General features: G+C 42.1%; 1 protein-coding gene across 27 annotated transcripts in view; it reads left to right on the top strand.

The window, feature by feature from the left end:
- LOC140601691 (uncharacterized) overlaps positions 1-25,602 on the top strand; it is a 388,441-nt gene that overhangs the window by 30,719 nt on the left and 332,120 nt on the right. For 3 of the 27 annotated variants that reach the window (XR_012004717.1, XR_012004695.1, XR_012004700.1), the window contains exon 4: positions 8,292-8,368. The exons of the other annotated variants lie outside the window; for them this stretch is intronic. The gene's annotated coding sequence lies outside the window, so the exon portion shown is untranslated. The remainder of the gene's footprint in view (positions 1-8,291; positions 8,369-25,602) is intronic. 27 annotated transcript variants of the gene reach the window in all.

Here is a 25,602-nt window from a genome sequence, read left to right on the forward strand (position 1 = left end):
AGAAACAGCCCCATCCCTCTGTGGACTTGGCAACAGCCCTGTTTGTCCTTGGTCCTGCCAAGGCCATCTGCCAGTACTATCTGCCAAGGGAACTGGGAAGATCCACACCCCTCTGTGCCTTGGATTGCAGGCCAACTGACCTGTCTTGGCTGTGGACTTTGATGCAACTCGTGACCTGGCTGTAGCCTCTCTCAGCCATAGTCTGAGATTGGTCCTGCCTACCAGAGATCCAGCGGGAAATGTATTCCTAGAGGCAGACCTGCAGGCCATGGTCCTGGCTATGGAGCCTGAAGCAGCTCTGTAACTTGGTTTGAGCAGTACTCTCCTGTGGTCTGGGGCCAATCCTACCCCCACCCAGGGATCTATCCAGTGATGAAGTAGGAGCCCTCCCTGGAACATGGTGGGAACGGTACCTTTCTGCATACCTGATAACAATCCCCTCTGTCTCTAGACCCATCTGTAGACCCTGAAGTGGACCCTTGTCCCAGTTCCAGCCTTACTGACCAAGGTCCCAGAGGCAGTTCTGTCATCTTAGGGACCAGGAATGATCCATACCCACCTAAGCTCCTGATAACAGGTCAGCCAACTGTGGTTCCAGCAGCAGCCACATGACCTGGTTCCAACCCTACTCAACTGCAACACCAGAGAGACTCCCAACACCCAGAGATCTAACAGGAAATCTTTATCTGCTAAAACCAGTCTGTAAAGGCTAGAAGAGGTGTTTTTTTCCACCAAAGACTCCAATGCAAGGCTATCTACATCATTGAAAAGCAGGTAAATGTGACACTATCAAAGGAAACTAATAAAAATTCAGCAACCACAAAACATGGAAATCTGTAAGTTGCCTAAGAAGCTGAACAAGATGCAAGAGAACACAGGTGACCAAACAAAATCAAGGAAACAATATTTGAGTGACGTGAGAAATTTGATAAATAAAAATCATAAAAAACAAATTCTGAAACTGAAGAATACATGATTGAACTGAAAAACCTCAAGAGAGAGCTTCAACAATAGTCTTGATAATGCAGATGAAAGAATTACTAACTTGAAGATAAGTCATTTGAAATTAGCATGGTGACTATAGTCTACTCTTGCTATTTGAGACTTCCTAAGAGAGTAGATCTTAAGTTTTCTAACCATGAACAAACTGGTAATGATGTGAAGTGATGGATAAGTTAATTTGCCTATTTGTTGTAATCATTTCACAATGTATACAGCTATCAAACATCACATTGTACATATATGAATTTTTTACTTGTCAATTATACCTTAATAAAGCTGATAAGGGAGGAAAAATGTGATGCAATGGAAATCAGAAGGTCCAAGTTTTGGCTATGTATTAAGCATCCAACATTGCTCTAATGTCAGAGGCCCAACTCAATATAAAAGTGCCAAGTAGCTATGATAAGAACTTTTGCATCACAGGTAGTATGTAATGCCTGATTGAGGGTGGTGACGGTGATTGTAGAAGTCTTTTGAAAGCACATTGCCTTTGTGTAGTTTCTATCTTCAACAGAGAGGTTTGTTTTATGGAGTGTCTTACTTCTGTCTTCTGCAGGCCTCAGAACAGGGCTCTGGATCAGGTCAGAAAATTGAGCCCAATTTTCACAAGACTGGATTATTAAACTCTTTCTCTCTCAAAGATGCATGTGAATACACTGAAAATGGGAACCCTTGGCTTTCATAGAGAGGTTATAAAAGATGGTTTAAATGATTTTGAAACTGGTCACCTCTATTTCTACATGGCTGACGAGGATGGAGCTAGGATGGGCAAGGAGTATGTGTGAGCTTGTTGAAGATAGTAAATTAGAATCAAGAGCACACACAAGTTTCTTTAACTTCATGGTTTAAAATCTCTTGAATCCTCTCAAAGCTGGAAATAGAAGAGTTTGGAGGCCCAGTGTACTTCTCAACTGGAGCAGCTGATTCCTATGCATTTTGATTCCAGCCAGGTAAAATATTATTTTAACAATGGTGTATTAGTTTGGAATCTCCAGAGAAACAGGCACAATAGAAAAAAAAATATATGTATACATACATCCATGCACACACACATACATAGATACAAACACATATCTATATATACATATGTATGTATATATGTGTGTATATGTGTTTATATGTATATATATATTTATACATAAAGAGATTTATTTTTTAATTTTTTTTCACAAAGAGATTTATTATAAGGAATTGGCTCAGGTGATTATGGAGGCTAAGGACTCCCAAGATCTTTAGTCTAAAAGTAGCAGAATACACTGATGTCCCAGCTCAAGGAGAAGCAGAAAGAGAATTCTCTCTTACTCTCACTTTTTGTGCTGTTCAGGCCTTCGACAGATTGGATGAGACCCACCAATGTTAATGAGGTCAGTCTGCTTTACTAAGTCTACTGATTCAAATGTTCGTCTCAACCAGAAATACCCTCACAGATATACCTTGAATATTGTTTAACAAATACCTGGACACCCTGTGGCCTAGTCAAGTTGACGTATAAAATTAACCATCACAAATGGGTTACAATATTTAAAAGTAGGAAAAAGTGAAAATCCTTGGTTCGTAGCATAGAAGATGGTAGTAATAGTTGTGGGGATGTTGTGTAAATTGTGACAGAGGCCTTGTTAGCCAATTTTTCCAACCATGCACAGTCTTATCCTTGAATTGTTTATCCTCTAATTGTTGAGAGGTCTTTGTATGATATCATCTATTAACACTCGCTAAGTGTTTTAAGAAAATATCCTCATGCAATCTCTGTAATTCTCCAAGACTTTATGGATTCCTCCTTTGGCTAGCTGTTGCTACTACTGCTGTAAATCCTAATCTGCTCTCACCACTGAGTGCCATGACCCTTTGCTACGCTGCACCGTGCAGTTTGTCCTTCTTGCCTGTTTCCCCTGGTCCCCTGGAAAAGTCAAGTTGGATTGTTTTGGGTAATTTGTTCGCCTAGGATTGATTTTTGGTTTTGTGTATATTCTAGATCATTGCTTCTGAAGGTTTAGCCAGTATCACCTGAGAGATTTTTATTTTTATTTATTATTTATTGTTTATTTTATTTTTTTGTATAGTACTCATCCCGTCAAGTGCCCCCCTCAGTGCCCGTCACCCAGTCACCCCATCCCCCCGCCCACCTCCCCTTCCACTACTCCTTGTTCGTTTCCCAGAGTTAGGAGTCTCATGTCCTATAACCCTCTCTGATATTTCCCACTCATTTTCTGGAGAGATTTTTAATACATGGATTCCTGAGCCCTATTCCCGGAGAGTAGGTTTGGGGTGGAAGTTAGAGAATTTACATTTCTAATAAGCTACCAGGTGATGCTATTGTTGCTTGTTTGAGGACCTTAGAGTAGTGCTCTTCTATATTGTTCTCTCAAATCTGTTTACATTTAGTATAGCTTTTTTATCATTAGCTTTTTACTGTTGTCTTGTGGTTTCAACATAAATAATAAATTATTTGAATGACTTTTAACCATTGGTTATTTACAAGTTATTGGCTTTTTGAGGACCAACTCTTAATCACATTTGGATGGTAGGTTCACACCATGCTCAGGAAGTATATGTTGATTGAATAGAAAGGAAGAAAGAAATGCTTAGTTGACAAACAACATCTCTGATAAAGGGTTAGTGTCCTAAATCTATAAAGAACTTATCAAACTCAATCCTCAAAAAACAAATAATCCAGGTAAGAAATGGGCAGAAGACATGAATAGACACTTTTCCAAAGAAGATATCCAGATAGCTAACAGACACATGAAAAGATGCTCAACATCATTCATCATCAGGGAAATACAATTCAAGACCATGATGAGATACCACCTCACATAGATCAGAATGGCTAAAATTAACAACACAAGAAATAACAGGTGTTGATGAGGATGCTGAGAAAGGGAAACCCTCTTGCACTGCTAGTAGGAATGCAAATGCGTATGCATTCTGAAGAACGGTATGGAGCTTCCTCAAATATTAAAAATAGAACTGCCCTACAGTTCAGCAATTGTGCTACTAGGTATTTACCCAAAGGATACAAAGATATAGATTTGAAAGGGTACATGCACCCCAACATTTATAGCAGCATTATCAGCAATAACCAAACTACAGAGAGTCCAAGTGTCCATCAGCATATATACACATATATGTGTACATATATGCGTATATATATATATACACATACCCAACATACAATGGAATATTATTTAGTCATCAAAAAGAATGAAATCTTGCCATTCGCAGTGACATGGATAGAGATGTTAAGTGAAATAAGTCAGAGAAAGACAAATGCCATATGATCGTACTAATATGTGGAATTTAAGAAAGAAAACAGATGAACATATGGGGAGGGGGAAAGAAAAAAAGGAAACAAGCCATAAGTGACTCTTAGTGTTAGATAGCAAACTGAGGATTGATGGAGGGTTGTGGGTATGGGATGGGTTAGATGGGTGATGGGGATTATAGAGGGTACTTGTGGTCATGAGCACCGGGTGTTGTATGTAAGTGATGAATCACTGAATTCTGCTCCTGAAACCAATATTGCCTTGTATGTTAACTAACAAAATTTAAATTAAAAAAAGAGAAATGCTCAGTTATGGACATCCACAGCATTCAGGGCCCTGGGCTCACCCCTCACACCCTTATGCCACATTTCATCCAAACACTGGAAATTTGTGATCTCTCTCACTTCCTGCAGCAACTCACTGGCAGCCTTGAGACCACCCTGCCTCAGGCTGAGAAGTGAGAAATTCTGAAAGCAATCGAACACTGTAAATTTTCACAGCAGTTCAGCTGCAAGCTGTTGGGCACAGATGTTTCTGTAATTGTGATATGCTGGGAACATTCTCTGGGCTCCAAGCACAAGGGCCTCAGCCTCATTCTTCCACCTGGGTGCCTCAGTGGGCAAGTCTCCCTGTCTCGAGGCTTTAATGGGAACCAGGTGGCAGCATGGGTCTATTTTAAAAGAGCTGAGCAAGATTCTTGTCCAAGTCCCAGTCACTCCTTCCCTTTTGCCCCAGCTCAGGCCTCAGGGAGCTGGCTTTGGTGATGGTGGCCCCAGCCCACTCCAAAGTGGGGTGATTCTAAGCCCCTTGTTGAGGATGGGAATGGACTCTTCGTGTTTGCTGTTGGGTGGAGCCACGGAGGCTTTCCATCTGCTCTTTGATAGGCTGTAAAAATAATCAGCCTTTTCTGATTGAATATGACTATTCCAGAGAAAGAATAGAACTATTCCAAATGGCCTCCATGTGATTGAGATTGCCACCATCGTTTCAAAATCCACAGAAGGATCTTGGGACATGTAACATATTCATTCCATCCAGACTGAGTTTGCTTTTGGTGTATGATATTCCTGCCTTTAATGAGAGAGAGCACTCGTTTACTTCAGGGTTCTTCCTGCTTATGGAAACATGAGGGAAGGCTCTGAATAGCACAGGGGAAACATCTGCCACTGCTTGAAAACTGACCAAAGTTCAATGAACTGGGAACATTTTTCACAAATATTTCCAGTCAGGGTAACTTTAAGGTGTATGTACTGTAGCCACAGGAGCAAAGAGGACAGAGGATGAAGGATATGGAGCTATGGACCTAGGAAGAAGAAAGAGTGTGCCATCTGACATTTCTTGGGAGTAGTTACTGTCCTGCCCTGGTGACTCAGGCTGAGTGACTGTCCTTGTGCACAAAAACAACCATTGGTGTTTCTGTGTAGCAAGTGTAACTGCAGCATCTTTCCACAAGATGTTTTCCTGACATGAGCTGCTGAAAGACCCATGTTTATGAACCCTGGTATAACCTTTGTGTCTTAATTTTATCACTGATGTGTAACATCATCTCTACAACTCATAAACAAAAGTTTACTCTAAACAGTATTCACAGCTCTTCTAAGAGCCAAGTCAGTATCTACTTCCAGTTTTAGCTCCTATGGAGAACATGTTCCATATTAAAATGCAGTTACATCTTTTTTCTTGGTTCTGATTATTCACAAAGTAGTTATTTTTAAAAACATAATTTATTTAGCTTTTTGAATCTATAATCTTCGTATGTGAAAAAGGAAAAAAAAAAAAAAGGATTCCCAGAAGGAATATTTGCTGTCACTGTGAGGTAATTGTTAAGATAAAACTGAAATAAGCTTTTATTTAAAAAAAAAAAAAAGAACCACCCTCCCCAAAATAGAAACTATGAGAAGTAATAAGAAAGTTCAACAAGTTTGCTGGATCCCAAGTCAGCTTAAGTATATTTAACATGATTTTTCATCAGCAATAATCAACAATCATTTAAAAATATAATAAGGAGCAGAAAGCCTGGGTGGCTCAGTCAGTTAAGCATCTGACTTTGGCTCGTCGTGAACCCAGGGTTCTGGGATCGAGCCCCATGGGGGGTTCCTTGCTCAGCGGAGAGTTGACTTCTCCCTCTCCCTCTGCTCCTCCCCGCCGTTGGTACACTTGTACACTCTCTCAAATAAATGAATAAATAAAGTCTTTTAAAAAGCATAATAATAAGGTAATCTTCCATAAGTCAATAAAACCTACAGAATATTTAGGAGTAGGTTTAATCAAGAGTATACAGGATTTCTATTTCTAGAAAAATGTTAAATTCTATTAGAGTGCATAGGAGATGATTTGCTTAAATGGAGACATTCCTTATTCTTGTATGGAATGAGTTAATATTATCAAGCTGTTTTCTGCTCTGATTAATTTGCAAATTCAATATAATCTCATTTAAAATTCCAGTGGGATATTTTGAAGGACTTGATAAACATATTTTTAAAAATATATGGAAGAAATCCAGTCCATGAATAGTTAAGTGAACTTTAAAAAAATAAAGAAAAGGGAATATTTATTTGCCAGATATTAAGACATGTTCAGCAAATAATCCAATGGAACAGAATAGAGAACTCAGAGATAGACATGCATCTGTGTATTTGCAGATCTATATCTGTATCTGAAACATCTGTATCTGAACATCTATATCATCTCCATAGAGTGTACATATTTCTTTATAATCTATATGTACAGATATTATATATGTATATCCATCTACACATGTATTTATTACATCTGGGAACTTAATATTCCAGAAAACTGGCACAACAGATTGAGGACAGGCGTGAGGGGCTTAAAGATAAGTAATTTAATAGTTGGATTTGGGAAAACTGCTTCACAATATAAAAATAAATAAACATTAACATACAAAGGTGAATTTCAGATGGAGGAAAGACTTTGATGTTGAAGGAAATACCATAGTCTTAGTTGAAGAAAATATAGGAGAATACTTTTGAGGTCGAGAGGGAGAAAGAACTTCTTAAATAAAACCATTAAACACAGTGCACAAGGCAGAAAAGTTGATGGATTTGATCATGTCAAATTTAAGGACGTCATGAATCAAGTTAAAAACAGTTTAACAACCAGGATAACATTCCTGGTGACAAGATAAGATATTAATTTGTAGGACATAAAAAGGACTCCTAAAAATCAATATGGAAAAGAGACAATCTCAGTGGAAAAATGGGCCAAAGATATGAATCACCAATTTGACAGAGAAAAGACCTCAAAGGCTAATAAGTAAATGAAGAGATTCAACTTAAATGAAAATTAAACAATAACGAGATAGGACTTTATACTTGTTATTCTGGCTAAAATTCTAAAATTTGATAATGCCATGTGTCAGGGAGTATAGGCATATAAAATAACATTCCTGCTCTGCTGGAGACATTCAGCAGAGCAGTGTGGCAAGGTTTAGCTAAATAAATATACACCTATTCTAATCCGGCTCACCTAGGTCTGTATGTGACCTACGTGAGGAGAGGCATTGCAGTGTTGTTTATGGGGAAAGATGTTGAAGGCAGCCCAGTATCTCATCACTGGGGGAGTGGATAGTTAAAATGTTTGCATATGACAAGGTAGTATGCCCTAGGACAGTGGGGCTAAATATTGGTGGACCTTAAAATATAGTACTGAGTTAAAAAGTAGAAAATAGAATGAGATCCGTAGCACCATTCCATGTGTGTACAATACAATGCATACTTTACAAGAAAACATAGACACAAGGTGCGTTAAACACATGAGAATAGTCTCCATGCTGGGGTAGGGTTAGGATTAAGGTTAGCATTAGGGGTTAGGATGGCAATGAGTCAGAAATGGGCATTAAGGGGGAGAAATTATTAAAAGAGAATGTGTGCAGACTAACGATAATAATGTGCCCTAGACTGGAAAGCATGGTTAATTTAAAACTTTAGATCTTAAGAAATGAAGAAGGAAAAAGTAGAGAAATCTCCATTTAAAAGTTGCCAACTCCTGTGCTTTTCTTTCTAGGTGGAATCAGGAAAACATTTTGGAGCAGATCTTATTCCTTTCAGAAAACAGTTGAGTGAGGACTCTGTAATGTAAACGTAAGGCCAACTCTTGTGGCTTCACCAAGTCAGTCCCTCCTAGCACTAGTGGATTGGGTTGCTGTGGGGTAATTTGTGTAGTGGCAAAAATCTTCCTTTAGGAGGAAAGGAGGAAAGGATTGAAACTCTAAGTTTTCTTTTTGGGAACAATTTTGGGAACAAGATTGGATTGAGAGCGTTTGGGCTAAGTTTCCTCCAAACCATATGTTCCCAGGGAGAACTCAGTGGAATTTGCTCTGGACCCAGGCTCAGGGCCAGGGCTATGGACTGCCAGGCAGTGCAGGGAGGAGGGCGGAAGGGCTGCATTGGGTATAGAGTTAGGCTAAGGCTAGGAGCTCCTAGTTCCGGGGAACAATAGCTGAACATATGAGGGTAAAACAAAGACCTTAGGAAACCAAGCTTGGGACATCCTTGGCCAAGCCCAACTCTGGAGTAGATGGGATTGTTCCTTTTGAAGAAAGTACTGTTTGCATAGGGAGCTGGACCCGACAGGGTGTTATCACTGGTGTGCCTTTAGGATATATCTGTTTTTGAAAGGAATCAATGTGGCCAAAACAAAAGCCATAGCAGTCAAAACCTGGGCTTTCAGTGGTGGATAAATGTGATTCTCAGGTTCTCGGTTTACTTGGTGTTTGAAAGTTGAAGTAACCCTTTTGGTTTGAATGAACATGGACAATTCTAGGCAGAGAAAATCCAAAGGAAGAGAATCTGGATATCCTGATTACTTGGGTAAGATTTAAATGGTCAATTCAAATATTAAGAAGAAAAGTGAGTGTCTTGGTAAAGCTGGTAATAGCAGTTACACATCCCAATTCTAGTACTTCAGTAAACCATATAGAGTACCCAATACGTGCCAGGCATGGTGCTAGAAAATGAGATAGATTCAAGATGACTAAGATATGACTTTCTCCTGGAGATCACAGTGAGATGATTTCATGTAACAAGGAGTCAAGCTCCTTGGGGTTCACTGTGATCTTCTTTGTAAAGTGAGGATAAAGACTGGAGCACATCAGTCACTGACCTGGAGTGTACCCTCTATAAAGCTTAGCATGACCATAAATTCTGCTGTAAGACATCTTCCAGGAAAAGCAAGTACACTTCAAAGATAGTGCCACCATAATACCCCAGTCACTCATTTAATTATCTATTGTGGAGCTCTGTTGGCATTCAGAGATGCCTGGGAAGGTGGTGTGGCACTGCTCAGGCCTTGTTGTAGCACTGGGTCAGGACAATTGTTGGAAGGGCATCTCTGACAGAGTTCTCTTAAACTTCTGGGAAAGAAAGTCTTCACCTTGCAGGGACCTCTGTGGTTCTCTCTCTCTCTCTCTCTTTGGTCTGTTTGTTCTCTCCTTGCCTGTCATAATTGTGTTTACATACTACCCAACCCTTCCCATTAAAAATGACAGAGATGGTGGGGCCTTAATGAATCATTCTCTAGGCATCCAAGTCACAATAATCAATTATAGCTCCCTGTCACTAGGACAATGATCTCTGAGAATCAGTGATCTTTACATAAGCGTGTTAAGAGATCCTTTAGGAGGGGGTATGGACTCTCTCTCCTTTGGTATATTGTTTCAACAAGAAGCCACATGCCTATGAAGCCCTTCGCTCATGGGACTTGAAGCTTTGAGTCACAGATCAGCAGTATGGGAGTAAAGAGCACCTAGGGGATTCATTGAATCCTGCCTGAGGGAATGTATCAGGTGAAATTGAAGGGTGTTTCCTAGGGAAGGCTGCAGTGTTTGGGGCTTTGCTTTCTTCCTCTCCCTGAAGAATCTCCCCTTTCATCTCATCTCCGTCCATCTCCAGTTGGGGTTGGAGAGACCTGGCCAATGTGGGGGTGGACTTAGGGAGTTAGCTGGCTATCATGGTGGTAAGTATCTTAGGGCAAAAGAGAAATGAGGATCCCATTTAAATAAGAGATTCCAATGGGATTGAATACAGGAAGGAATTACTCTAGGAAGCCTATGTGTGAATGAGAGCAAGCAGCTATTTTAATTTGGGAAAAGAGAGGAGAACATAGAACCTTGATTTTGAACAGGGAGAGGTACCCAGAACTTCCACTGATGAAGTGGTGACCTCATGGTGCATGAGTTCAGAGTATAGGGTTAGGGTTGACACCAAGCAGCATTGTCCTCATGTGGTCCCTTTCTGCCTGGTCTGCTGAAGAGTCTGGCATGGGTGCTGCAATTCTCTGTAGACTTTGGGTGGAGGGTAAGTTGGGTATGTCTATTTGTAAAAATCTACATGCGGAGGAATTCACAGAAGAGTGATCACTGGGACACAGGGGTCCTCCTTGGACTTGCCTGTGTTTGTTGCTAGCATGTTCTGGTCTTTGAGGCCTTCAGCCTCTACCTTCTTCAGCTCTTCATTTGGGCTCTGTCCTCTGTATCAATCCCCATGGAGGCAGGAAGAACCAAGTGAGCTCCACTGTCTCCTCCCTCTCCTCTCCACCTGATGAGGGCCTGCTCCCAAGATCTTCCTAGGTCTAGATCAGGTCCCCCAGAGATGACCAATGGGCTTCCATGTCCCCTCACTCAGGTCAGGGTCATTCCATCCTTGTTCTTAGTTATTGGACTAAATGGCCAGGCTTGTACGTTTGCATCTCATTTAATATTTTTACAATCCAGCGGAAGAACATTAGTATCCCAGTTTTATGGATAAGAATACTTAGGCTCAGAAATTGTAAATAATGTGCCCAAAGTCAGATAAATGATCTATCTGAGGTTTTGTCTTGAATCTGTCAGATTCTACATTTTTTGCTTCTTTCTACCACTCTTTTAAGCTATTTGCTGGTATGGATTAGGTAGTTTCTTTCTTCTTAACTTGAATTCTTGGGTTGTTCATCAGTTCCCCACCAGAGGCCTCTTCGGCTCTTATGTCCACTCCACACAGAAAGAAACTTTTAAGATAGGCCAACTGGCCCATGCTTCTAGCACATGCCAATCTGTGAAATCAAGTGGTAAATGTTAGTAGATCTTGGCTGGGAATTTTTCAGCTAAAGGATTCTCTCTTTTCGTGATTATGCAGTTTTGTCCTTCAATATATTTAATCTCCCTCCCCCCCTTGGATTTCAGAATGAAGCTTTTCCTACCATTGCTGGCTAATTGAAGATTATCTTCGTTATAAAACAATTGGTTAAAAATAGCTACTATCATTTGCAGCAATTTGTCCCTGAGACCAGGATTGTTTTTTTCTTTTGAAACAGTAGAATCAAGACAAAATATTGAAATAAATTGGAAGCTGAGAATGATAGAAAATTGCAATGGTGACCCTCTACTTCAAATTTTCATCTTACTAAAATTAAATTGTTGTTCTTATCAGTTGTCTTTATAATTAGTAAATGTACTGATTTACTAATAACCAATTGAAAAATCTGTTTTTGTGTTAGGGTTGCATATCTTTCATTTATAAAGAGCTCATCCACTAAAAATAGTTGAAAAACACCGCATTGATGAACCTCTGAAAGCCAGTAATTCTCCTTCACTCTCACAGTCCCACCCTTGACCCCCTGCCTGCTTGCTTGTGCTCCAATCTTCATAGCTTGACTTTGACCCCAGCAAGTGGGGATCTCCTTAATTCCCTTCTTGATATTTTGAACCTTGTGTGAGATTTTTAACCTCAGTATCTGCCACTTTCTGAGGAAAAGACTTACTTCTTCAGCCCACCCCTGCAGAAGCAGCTTCTTCTGAGGCTGATCCTGCGAAGGAATCCTGAGCTAGATCCCCCCTTGGGAGGTGTGGACTAGTCTAACTCTCTGTTGATTGGTGAGGGCCATCTGGAAGCCCCAAGATGGGTGCCTTGGTTTATATTGTTCCTGCTTTCATGTGGCAAGTCTGCACAAATGCTGAGAAGCAGGCTTCCTGGCTATGGCACCCACCACTTATTACCCAACCATTTTTTGGGCCATTTAAAACATGAAAGTTTGCACTCTTCAAATAAGGCAGTATTGGAGGAAACACAGAGTTCCTGACTCTATGCCATGAGCTGTGCTAGGTGGTTCCTTGTGCATTTTCTCTTGTTTGCTTCTGGCTTGAACTAAGTGGCATAAACAAAACTAAGAACCCATTAGAGAGCACTTGTGAGATTGGGTCGGAGAAGTTTGCTTTTATAGGGGAAGAAGTAAAAGGAAGTATTTGCCACCAGGGCAGGGATTTATTTATTCTGCTGGTGATTCTCACATTACACCTAAGGGCTCTGATGCCTTTGGAGAGCCCTGAAGGATTCTATATACACGGGTGGGATCACTGGCACTTTGAACAGAGCCGGGGGGATGATTTCTGAAAATGTTCAGGGCACCCTCACTTGCCAAAGGACAAACAACATGAGAAAGCATGATTCCTCTGTTTTCAAGGAGCTCACAAGCTGGCTTGGAAGAAAAGGCATGATAGTACAAGATCATTAAAGGTACTAGACAGCATGTGGTATGCATGGCCCAGACCACTGGGGCCCAGGAGAATGAGTCCTCCATGCTGGGGACTGGGAAACCACTCTGGACAGTAGGGCTGTTCTAGACCAAGTTTGTTGGGGCACTTCTTTGTGTTCTTTGCTTTTTGCACATTTTTTCATTTCTTGTGCAGAGATTTTGTTTCCATAGTACTTTCTGGTTCTGTTCCTTACAAGGAGAAGAGATTTATTCAGGTTACTTTAAGCACTGGGTAGTGGGCATAGGGGATGGTATGAAAGTTTATTAGGAATTGAGGAGGTAATAAAGGTAATGGGGAGCTTATGATATTTAACCATTCTGTGACACAATTCTTCTAATGGGATTAGTATTAGTAACCACTTATTGGGTTTTTGTAAAAGAAATGAATAGGATGATCCGTATATTGCTTAGCTTAGTGGGTGGCACCCAGGAGATCTTCAAAACATGTGATTTCTATTATTACTGATAATTTCTGGTTTCTTATAACTTTTACTTGGTGGAAGCTCCTGTGGCTTCAACTGTAAATTCTCCTCAATGTCTCTGTCTTGACATCAGGGCTTTCAAACTCCTTTCAATTTCACTTTTTCTTGTCTTTGCCTGACTTTCTCATTTCCAGCAATGTTCTTAACAGAGAATCTGATTGTCTTAGTTCATGGCTTTGGTTGGGTCATGTCATATGTGACTGGCCATTTCATTAGCAGGCTTCCATTTGTTCCATGGCCTCTTCTGGTCTAAACTTCAGAGACTGTTGGCAGGAAAGAAAAAAGCATACATAGAAGGGAGTGTGGACATGGCATGTTGGGTGGAGGGGCTCTTGGTGTTGTTCTGTTAATCCCTTATAGCCTATAGCCTAACATTGTATAGATATTTGCCCAGTTCAGATCTATACACAATCTCTTATGCTCAGGGCTGAGAGATCACACAGATGAGAAATATACGGTCCCTGTGAGACCTCTCCACCAGGAAGTAGTTTTGTGGTGGAGAAAACAAAGTGCCTGGAGATTGTAATGTATGTTAGCTTCTGAGAGCAGAGTGAAGGGACAGGCTGTAGAGGTCAGTGGTGGGCCCCGAAGGCCAGTGGGTCAGGAGCTGCCTCCTGGAAAAAGATCCTGGAGAGGGCTCTGGGAGTCTTGTAGGCAAGTGGCAGCAAATATGCCAGATTTTGTGCTAAATGGGTTGATTACTTTTTTAGAATATGCCACTGATTTAAGTACTCCCCCTGTTTAAATTACACATATGAAAGAATGGATGCTCAGAAAGGTTAAGTGATCTGCCTTAGGTCTCACAGTGCTAGTATGTGGGAAAGGAGTGTTTCAAAGCCAGGTATGAAGGTTCCTACAAGAGCAAGGACATGAAGAGAAGACATAGTTTAAGCTCCTTCTACCAGGAAAGGCCCTTCAGTCCATTTGGCTGGAGCCCAGCATGCCTGCTGAGGAGTATTGGGGAGCAACTGGAAGGTGGGTTGGAAAAGACTGTGGAGGATCCTAAATACTGAGTAGACTGAGGTTGGAACAAGAGTCTAAATGTGAGCCCTTGGCACTGAGTCTTGCATGTTGTGGAGTTCAGAAGATTTTTTTTTTTTTTTAAGGGAAAGGGACTTAACTGCTAGGCAGAATGGTTATCAGGACATTTTCTGGGCTGCCGTCTTGGGTACCCTAGCCTTGTTCCTTGGCTTTGCTCTTCCTCCCAATCAGCCCTTGCTTCACATGGACATCTGAGTGGTTGTCCTTAAAACTAGGCCTCTTCATATCACTCTTTTGCTTCATGTCTCCCAATGGCTTCCTTGAGCTCTCAGAGAAAGTTCAAACTCTTAAATACAGCATTAAATAACCTCTAATCTGGACTGATCCCATGTCCTTGTTCCTTCCTTGATGTTTCTGAAGCTGTCACATTGAACTGCACACCTGTACCTCAACAGGATACCTATTTTCAAGGCTCTGTGTGATTGACAGGCTCTCCTCCATGTTCTGCCTGGAATGCCATCCTTTATTCATTAGCATTATTGGTTAGGTCCCTTTACAGGGACAACAACATGTCAAACAGACTCTTTTATTTCCATTTTACGGATGAGTAAACTGAAGTTCAGAGAGGTTAAAATGTTTGTCCAGGGTCACAGAACTAGAGGATCAGAGGCAGGATTGCAACCTAGACAGCCTGACTCCAATATTTGTATATCTTAGCACTCTCTCTTTTTTTTTTAATTTTTAAAATTTATTTATGATAGTCACAAATAGAGAGAGGCAGAGACATAGGCAGAGGGAGAAGCAGGCTCCATGCACCGGGAGCCCAACGTGGGATTCGATCCCGGGTCTCCAGGATTGCACCCTGGGCCAAAGGCAGGCGCTAAACCGCTGCGCCACCCAGGGATCCCTTAGCACTCTCTTGTGTGGTGTCTCTCCTTGATTTTTCATTGGATGGGCTCTTATTCTGCATGGCCCAGATCAGATGTCTCTTCTTTGGCACTTTCCTTGATTTGTCCCTCACCCCCAAGTCCCTCTGTCAGATGGTCACTCCACAGAGTTCTGCTCAATTCTCTAATAGCATTTCTCACCTCTTCTCTCAGTTTTTGTTTCTAGAGTTCTGTTATGGACTGAATGCTTGTGTCCCTCCCAAGTTCATATGGTGAAGCCCCAACCCTCAGGGTGACTGTATTTGGAGGTAGGGCCTTTATGGAGATAAAGTTAAATGAAATCATAAGGTTGGGATCTTGATTCAATGGATTAGTGTCCTTATCAGAAGAGAGTAGAGAGCTCACTCCCTCTCTCTCTACCTTGTGAGGTCACAGTATGTAGGCAGAGGTCTATAAGCCAGGAAGTGAGCTGTTAGGACTGCGGTAAATTAACATTTGTCAAACAGAGTATAAGGTGCTGGATGGTGACCCTCAGTTCAATAATGGATCACAGGAGAAATTGAAAAAGAGTGTATTACTCCCAGGTCCTGAAGGAAGAACCTGGCTTGAGGGGCCACATAGGGTGGTTAAGGTAGAGTGCAGATGGGAGGGCGGGGCTGGGACTCTGGTCTTTGTTAGGGTCTGTGGGTGGAACATGTGTGGTTTCCAGGCGAGCGGTGGGTTGGTCAGTTCAAAGCAGAACAGGGTATGGGCTCTTCTTTAGGGGCACGTAAGGCAAACAGACACTGGGAGGCAGGGGGGCTGTTGCTCACAAGGGCTGTTGGGGACAGCCAATCAGGAACTCACATTTGCTTGGGACTCTGCTGCTGCATCTTGCTTCAGGGACTAGAGTCAGTGTAGGTCCCTGCAGGCCACTTGGCCTCACAGAACGGATGCCGAGGTGGCAACCCCATGAGTAGCTTAGTTCACTTCTCAACAAGAGCCTTATCTGGAACTGATCCTGAGCGATTCTGATCTGAGACTTCCTGCCTTCATACCTGTTGTTTAAGCCACCCAGTCTAGGGTATTTTGTTAGGGCAACTCAAGCAGTCGCATAGAATCTCTTTCCTCCCTGATTGTGTCTCCCTTCTGGAATGTGAGCTACTGATTGGTGGAGATGCTTTCTGTTGCTGGCCCTGGATTCCTGGCCTCCAACTTGGAGCTTATTGACAGGGATCAGAGCATGCTGGAGGCTCAGGGGTTGTGGAATCCTGCTTTACTGTGCCCTCAGCACCACAGTCCCCAGGGTCCCACCACTACAAGTGGACCAAAACCCTTCCCTGCTCCTGCCCATGTCACCTGGGCTCTGGGACCCTGGCACTCCAGATGTGGGGCTGCCTCTTCTTCACAGAGCTTCCCCTGGCTGCTGATTTACTAGCTTCTCACAGAGGGCTTGGCGGCCCGTTGTCTCCTTGGGCCCTCGTAAAGCAGCCCCTCCCCTTAGCCCAGTGCCAGCAGCCGCCCTGCCGACTGCCTGGGCAGAATTTATGACAAGGATTCATCAGATTAGGAGGCATGGATGGGGTAGTTCTTCCTCTATGTGCAGAATGCAGTCAGACAGCATTGTAGGCCCTTCTGCATGCTGAGCAAACCCATGTGGTAAGCGTGGCATTATCTGACCTCGGTTGTTTGGAAATGTTTTGATTAGACAAGAAATAATTTTTAAAATGTTCTGGAAGCAAATAGAAATTTAACTCTCTCAAGCCCATTTGTGCTACTTCCTACCCAGCTTTGGGAGTTTCCAGTGGTCTGCTCACAATGGTTTTTTCTTTATCAGGACCCAAAGGCAGCCTGGGCTTTAGCCCAACCTCTGCTTCCTCTTCTAAGAATGTAATATTCTCCCCAAATCCTGACGGCCACTCATCTACTCTCTACTTGTTGAGTGTCCATGAAAGGGAGCTCACAGCCTACCTACCCTCCCCCTCTGGCCATCATCCTTTTCATGGTTAGACTAGTCTGCTTCATAAGAAGTTCTTTAAAGCTTAAGAAACATTTTTGCCTCTCTCTTGCTCTTGTCTCCACTGGCCCTTCTCTGCCACCTCGGGCAGCGACTAAAACAATACAGATCAAGCTTCATCTTTCACATGGCAGTTTTTCACCTATTTGTAGATAGCAGTGTGTCATATTCATCAAACATTTATCAAGAAGTTGCTCTTCTGGGCACAATGGATGGAGATATGAGTGCAGGATGACTGATGTGATTTCACAGCTGTGTCCTGCACAACTCCAGGGGCTCCACTCACAGAGACCACAGCCTGTGCATGTGGGGCTGTCTGCACAAAAAGTATACATTCTCATCCCTGAGGCCCTTGCAGATTACTCAAGGGTCTTCTGAGGCTTCTGAGTCTTGCAGAACCTCCTGGGCTCTCTTCCTATTATGTCCTCTTAGTCATGGCCCCGAGGATACTCACCCTTTTGTTCTTTCTCTCCTGTGTATATGCTTATCTGTCAGGGTCCCTCTGCAAGTGGGATCCATTAGAGTGATTTAGGACTATCATCTCCAGCCTGGACTTTGAACTTGTGTTAATGCAGCCATCAGGAAGAGCTGTTTGTTAAGGTTTTGCTTTAGTGAGTGATTTTCTAGAGACCAACAAGACTTGGAGATCTGTAGGATTAAGGGAAAGAGCTATATACCCTTCGGCAACATATGACATGGGTTCAGCTACATTTGGCCTAACATGTGCCATTCAGGATTATAATTATCCACTTAAGTATTTGTCTCGTTTATTGGCTTCTTTGTAGGAGGAGCTAAGTTTTATTTTTGTGCATCTTCTGCAACAGCAGAGTGTCTGTCTGGCTACTGGCAGTTACTTGGTAAATGTGAAATAAATGACAACTGCTATGTTCATGTCTCTTTCTAGGTACTGTAATGCAAAAATTTGTGGCACAGCTCTCACAAAGACTTTGACAAGGATTTCTCATGATATGATCAATGAATGACTAAGCAGTGAATTTTGAGAAGTTGATTTTGGGGGATGCAGTGCTCCCAAGTGGTGTTTACCATCTCATGGACTTTGCTGTGCCCAGTGAATGGCCATGGGCTTACCAGCAGCATGAGTGCCCCCCCCTTCCTTTTTAGCTTGGTATTCTGCTCTTATTTATGTTTTTCTTCAGTGCCGGCTTCAGCAGCACATATATTTATTTTATTCTTCAAATTTTTGTTTGAATGCTAATTAGTTATGGTTTCTAGAGAATTCAGTAATTTATCACTTATATATTGGTTTCTAAAGAATTCAGTAATTTATCACTTACATACAACATCCAGTATTCAACACAACAAGTGGCCTCCTTAATACCCATCACCCAGTTGCCCTAATCCCCCACCCACCTGCTCCATCAACCTTCAGTTATCTACCTTTAAGAGTCTCTTATGGTTATGTGTCCAATAGTGCCCTCTCTCTGTTTTCCCCCTCCCATATATTCATCTTTTTTCTTTTTTTCATCTGTTATTTCTTAAATTCCATATACGAATGAAATCATATGGTATTTGTCTTTCTCTGAAAGACTTATTTCACTTAGCATGATACACTCTAGATTCATCCACGTCATTGCAAATGGCAAGATTTCATTCTTTTTAATGGCTGGGTAATATTGCATTGTGTTTATACACCACATCTTTTTTATCCACTCGTCAGTTGATGGAGATTTGGACTCTTTCCATAGTTTGGCTATTGTTGATAATAAACATCGGGGTTCATGTGTCTCTTCAAATCTGTATTTTTGTATCCATTGGGTAAATACCTAGTAGTGCTATTGTTGGATTGCAGGGCAATTCAATTTTTAGCATTTTGAGGAAGATCCATACTGTTCTCCAGAGTGGCTATACTAGTTTGTATTCCCACCAGCAGTGCAAGAGGGCTCCCCTTTCTCTATATACTCAAGTACCTTTTCTGATCTTAGTAGTGGCACACACCGGGGATGAACTTGTAGATATTTCTGGAAACCCTTGATTTTTAGGGATCATTTGAGGTTCAAAGAAGAAAATGTTTTGTGGAACTTGGCTTTTGATTGAGCCCTGGTATGCCCACGGATACAATCATCAAGCTTTGGGAGTTGTAAAGGTCCATGGGGGCAAGATAAAAGGGTCACTGGATTCCCTTGGAGGTCACAAAGCCTTTATCAGGTCGCCTGCATGTTGGCACCTATATGAACAAATCAAATACATCCAAAATATCAGAGTTAAATAACCAGATGGAAAAGAATAAGGAGGGTGAGACTTTCCAGGGAAGGGAGGAAGGAGGGAGTGAAGGAGATAAGTTCTTGATGGAAGGCAGGTGTCGGTTCAGCCTGTCGGTTCAATCGGACCTGGTCAGGTCCCTAGGTCCACAAGTGCCTTCGTGATCTCTTAGAGCCAGTCATAAACTCTGACAGCTCTCCTTCCTCCACCCCAGCTAATTCCTTCCTGGTGCCCCAGACAGAGGCAGAGCTAGACCTTGAATTTGGTGCTCCTGACATCTAATCCTGCAGTTTTCTACAGAAACCTATGTGGCTGCATTTTTCACTCACTCACCGGTGCTTATGTCATGATTTTATCCAGCTTTGGTCACTCCTAATCATTGGGCTGGAGGAAGGCCACTCCACTCCATTTTAGATGAAGACAAGACCAAGCCACCTCGGTTTTTTATATCCTTCCATTCCTCTCATCCCCAGCTTCTCTGTTTTGTTCCAGAATATCCATAACTTGTTTTTATAGCATTTTATAAATTTAGCTTGGTGTTGAATTTATACTAATACTTGGAAAGTACCTTAATTTTATAATTAAAAATGAAATGACTCATCCAACCTTCTCTTTCTCTCCCCACAAATAATCTGGCCATAAAACAAATCTCTGCTATTAAGTGGTATTTATTTAATTGTGATTTGCTGTAGAGCTGTTTAAGAGGGGGTCATTAGGTTAAAATCATTGTGCTTGTCCTCTGAGCAGAGGATAGAGGCTGTCTTGTGCTGACTTACGTTTGGGTGTGTTTTCTCTGACGCTGAGCTAACACAGCCGTGTTTACATTATGTGCATTTTCTAGTTGCTGACATTTTTTGTTCCTCCAGAAGGAAAAAGACACAGCACAGAAGAATGACTATTTGATGTGCTAGGTCAGGTCAAGCTGGACCAATGGGTGATACTTTCCACTTGCATTAACTGCATTTTCTTCCCATCTTTCCAATTTTCTTCACCCCCAAGTCAAGGTTGAAGAAGGAACCAGTTATATCAGATGGTCTGAATTCTTTGTAGCTTATACTGAGAGTGTCTGAGGTTGGATAGAGTCTTGAGGGGCTAATAAACCAAACTATTTGGCCTTAGGCACAGACCAGCCAAATACCACCTGGGACCTTGGTTTTCTCCAAATGGATAGGAGTTTGGAGGCCCAACTAGAGTTGGTTTTTTTTTGTTTGTTTGTTTGTTTTTTGTTTTTTGTTTTTTTTTTGAAATGTTGAAACAAGGCAGTTTACATATAATACAAAAGGGTGTTCAGGGCAGGGCTTACCATAAGACTCCCTTGGGAGCCTTTCCTCAAATAGTTTTTCCAAAGTCCTTCATCATCTTCCCATTCAGAGCCCTCTTGGCTTTGCATTTTCTAGGCAGATGTGAGAAATGTCACCACATTTCCAAAGAGGAACTGAACAAGACAGATGGGCTCTACCCCAGCGGGACACCTGGATGGCAGCCTTATCTAGAGTCAAAATGGGACCGCATGTGCCTGCCTGTTTATTTATCCTCCTCCTGTTTGGAGACTTTCCCTGATTAATTACTTTCTAGTAATCGAGGCTGCTAACTAATGTCTCATCTGATTAACCTGTAGTTTGGCTCTTGGTCCCAGAGGGTGGGCTGGCCATCCAACTGGGGAATGAAGGGGGTCATTGGCCAGGGGCCCCTGGGATGCCAGTTTTGGGCTCGTTTATTTGCTTTAAGTCTTGTTTGCTATTCCTGCTGCAGTGACTGGCGACAGCTCCCCCCAAGTCCCATCCAATCTAATTGGCCTGCTGAAACAGCAGTGAACATAAGATTTAAGAAATGTTTTCTTTGAAAACTTCTGGTCCGACAGACACTTTGAGATCATGTTTCACCCTGTTTCAATTGCACACCATTCCCTGGGACTTTCAGGAGAAATATTGAAAGGGAGTCTTACAGGGGAGCTGCAGCTCTGTGGTTTGGTGGGGGGGTTGATGAGCTAGAGGGTGGAGGGAAGGCTGTGCTGAGGCAGCCCGGCATCTTCAGAATCTAGAGACCCTGCCAACGTTAACACATCCGAGGAGGTATTCAGTATCAAAGTCTCCAATATTTGGCTCCATAAACACGATACCGGTTGCAAAAACAAAGCTAAGGAGCTCATGCTGATTACTTCAATAAAAGCTGTTTAATTATGAACGTTTGGGAAATGAAGTTACCAACAGGACCAGGAGAGCTTTGGCGTCCAATGTCCCTGCTCCCAGCATCCCACTGTTAAACTAGATTGTCCACTCAGCTGAAAAGTTTGACATTGAGCAGAGTACACCCTCAGCCCTGCAGGATACTACTCACTTGCCAGTAACACTCCCTCTTGTTGCGGTGGCAAATTTTGGGAACTGAGTAGTGATAGAATTATCTAATATTATCAGTACCATTTCAGACCATCCAAAGGTTACTTGGGGTGGTAGTCAAAGCTCTCAGAAGACCTGCATTTGTTTCTAGGTCTTTCTTTTTCTTAGCTGACTCCCCACCCCCATCCTCCTCGGAAGTCAGGGTTCCAGGGCTAGGCAGGGGAATTCTGAGCAGGGAGCTCATGGACCTGGTTGGGATAGCATGTTTTAGAATCCTCAAATGAGTTTTTCTTAATAATAGTTTAGGAAATATGATCTTATTAACGCTTCTGTATAATTCTCCTCTCTCTTTGTGTGGTTATAGCCAGTTATTTTATGTTTGATGGAATAGCAGAACCATCCATGTAAAAGTTTAATGAACAGAAATCAGAGTTGACTCTGTATATAAGGAAAAAAATATAAGGATGTACACACTTTCAAGGAGTGAACTCCTTCCTGTAAGTGACTTTTCCCCATACATTGATTATTTCTCAAAGAAACTTTTATATTTTAGTCATTTTTTGAGTTTATTCATGAGAGACACAGAGAGAGAGGCAGAGACACAGGCAGAGGGAGAAGTAGGCTCCATGCAGGGAACCTGACTTGGGACTCGATCCTGGGATTCCAGGATCACACTCTGGGCTGAAGGCAGATGCTCAACCGCTGAGCCACCCAGGCATCCCTATTTTAGTCATTTTGAATAGAAATCTTTAAAATTTACTCTTCTTCTTTAGCAGATATTGAATACAAATTAACATTGAACTATGGAGCAATTGATGTTCATTACCATTTGTGTGTGTATGTGTGTGTCTACTTTGGGTCATGAGACTATTCTGTGCTCTTGTAATGATGGTATATTACTGATTTTTATTTTCCTTTAACAATGCAGTAACAATTCTTTCACTAAACAAGATAAAGAATAAGTTGGAGGAAAATTCTGAGTGTTTGGGGCAAAGTCCTTGCTTTAAGTTCATCCCTGTGTGGAGAAGGTCTGGAAAACTTCCAGGTGGCTGGCAAGATACAGTGAAGGGGAGAAGCCCAAGTGTGTGTGGATAGGAGGAGAGGTTAGGGAAAGGGTGACTCTGGAGTTTGGTTGGGGGTCCTGGCATTAAACTTCAGCCCTTGGCGCATTCACCTGAAGAATATGTGCCAAAAACTTTTCTTTCCCCCAACTTACATTCAAAAATTCAAGTTAAAGGGTAACTTTTAATGTGTGGTATACAAAGTTAAAATAACACTTCAAATTCCCTGTGTATGGATTTGTTTTCTCTCCAAATGGTCAGAGTTACTGAAAGAAGCTTGGAAAGGTTACTTGAGGTTCACAAGACCCTCTGGGAAGAGCCCGCTCAGACCAGCCACTGGGACTTTGAGAAAGACCGGTATAATGTTGTTACCTGACATTAGTGAGAAGGGACCCTGATGGGTTCTCAGGAGCTGCCTGTGTTGTAATTAGCTGCGAACGCCAGAGTTTGTGGGGCAAGGAAAGGGGACCAGGCTGGGAGTCAAGATGCCTAACTTCTGGTCCACACTGTATTGCTATTTGTGTGACCCCCGATAATTCATTTACCTTCTCTGAGTCTGATTCTTTCTTTATTCAGTAAGCCAATGATACCAATGCCTTATCATCAGAAGTGGAGATATAAACCAATGAGATAATGAATGTGAACACATTTGGCAAAGGTGACAAAATGCTATAAGATTCTAGGGCTACTTAATTCTACATATTTTAGCAACATTTATGTCTTTCCAGATTCCATTTGTGCTACGCTGCATTAGAACAATGGCATTCTTAGAGGTCATCTCATTCAGTGCTCTGATTTTATGTACAGGAAGCTGAAAGAGAGAGGCATGCAGAGAGGGATTTGCCCACAAATTAATATAGCAAGGTAGTGCCAGGGCTGAAGCTGGAGCTAGGAGATCTGACTCCCTTTAGATACTTTATTTATTTGTGAGAGAGAGAGAGAGAGAGAGAGAGAGCGAACACACAAGTGGAGAGAGAGAAGAGAGAGAAGAAGGCTCTCCACTGAGCAGGGAGCCCAATGAAGGGCTTGACCCCAGGACCTCAAGATCATGACTTAACCTGACTGAGCCACCCAGGTGCTCTTAGATGCTTTAAAAAACAAAAACAGTGTCTGTTACAAAGAAGGCACCTAGCCAATGATGGATGAGTTCAAATGAAACAGCCTCAGGTATTATGAAACGATGACATTCAAGGGGAGTGGGATGAAGAGCAAAGCTGGGACAGTTTTCTGTTGACGGCCTTTCCTTTCATCCTGGATTTGATTTCCATAAATGGACTTGTAGGGTAACCCAGTCTCAGCCCAAGAGTCCCAGATTCAGGTATCTTAGAGGTATGCCATGAAATATAATCACCAGTTGCTAGGCAGTTGCACTTTTATGGGGAGCCCCTAGATCTTTCGAACTTCTGATGCTTTGAATTTCATTTTATACTGCAGCTTCTCGTCTGCCTCACCTCAATAGTACCTCAGGCAGAGAGGCCTGCAGTTGAAGGTGGGCGGGGGTGGGGTGAAGTGGTGGCTATGGTAGTCTTGTCTGCTTCCCTTCTTTTTTATATATATATTTTTTATTGGAATTCAATTTGCCAACATATAGTATAATACCCAGTGCTCATCCAGGCTCATTTCAAGTGCCCCCCTCAATTCCCCTCACCCAGTCACCCCATTCCACCCCCCCACCTCCCCTTCTTTTTCCCTTCTACGCTATTTGTCCTTCCCCAATACCTGCACTTAGCCTGCTCTAGATCATCTAGGGGTTTGTGGGAGAGTTAGGAGTGAGAAAGGTACTGCTTGACGGGCTATCACGATCCAATATTGTTGCCTTCTGGATTTAGTGGAAGCTTGTGACTTAGAGTGAGTATCAACCACTGTTCCCTTAACATTGGTTGCTGCCCCTTCATATCAGTCACTTATGACTCCAGATATCAATGTTCAGCCTTTCTTGGGGTTATCTTGCTATACAGTTCCCACAAGGACTTCCTGGGCAGAGCTCTTCATACCATGATATATTCTGGTATCTTTCTACAGGGTCCATATGGAACCTAAGGGAAACCTGAAACATAGACATTTCCTACACAGCCATCTCCCCTGCTTCTAATTTCAGGGTCACTGGACCTTCACTGCCTCTTTTGTGGGTTTTTCCAGGCTTGGAACCACCCTCTGTCTCTTGCCTTTAGACATCAGATCGAGCTCTCCAACCTGTAATTCTAAAGCCCCCGACAGGTAAAAGGGATATATCCCCTTTCCTTCCTTCATGGGGTGTATGTAGGGGTGGTGGTAATGCTTAGCATTCTTACCAAAGACATCCTTTCTTCAAGGTCTCTTCAACCTTAGAGTTTTTCAGAGTGGCTATTGGACTCAGGATTGCAGATATGATTTTTGAAACATTTCTTTTGCAAATCCTGCACTGGTGGCTATCATCTCATTTTATAATGTGTTATTTCAGAAGGATACCATTTTAACTCCTGTTACCCTTCCATCTGAGGGGCAGGCATTTCACATTGGAACCTGCCTTGTGTGCCTTGCCAGTTAGAGGTAGATTTCAAAAGACCTTATGAAAGGAAAGAAGCTTCGCAAACTCTAACATCCTATAGAATTGTTGGGCTTCATTCTTAATATTATCCTTTTTAATGTAATTCAGAAAATCTGCATGTAGAAATATATTGTATTTCTATCCTTTAAAATACATTTGCTGTATCTTTAGTGGATATTGACTGGCATCTTTGGCCATTGAGGCAATTCATTAGCAAACAGTCATTTCCAAGATCGACCAGGTTCAAACCACAAGTGTCTTTCTCTTTAAAATGTTTTCTACTTATATTAATGCCTGATTACCTTCATGTCAGTGGAG

Source organism: Canis lupus, chromosome 12 (genome assembly GCF_048164855.1).
Source record: "Canis lupus baileyi chromosome 12, mCanLup2.hap1, whole genome shotgun sequence".
In the NCBI taxonomy this organism is placed as follows: Eukaryota; Metazoa; Chordata; class Mammalia; order Carnivora; family Canidae; genus Canis; species Canis lupus.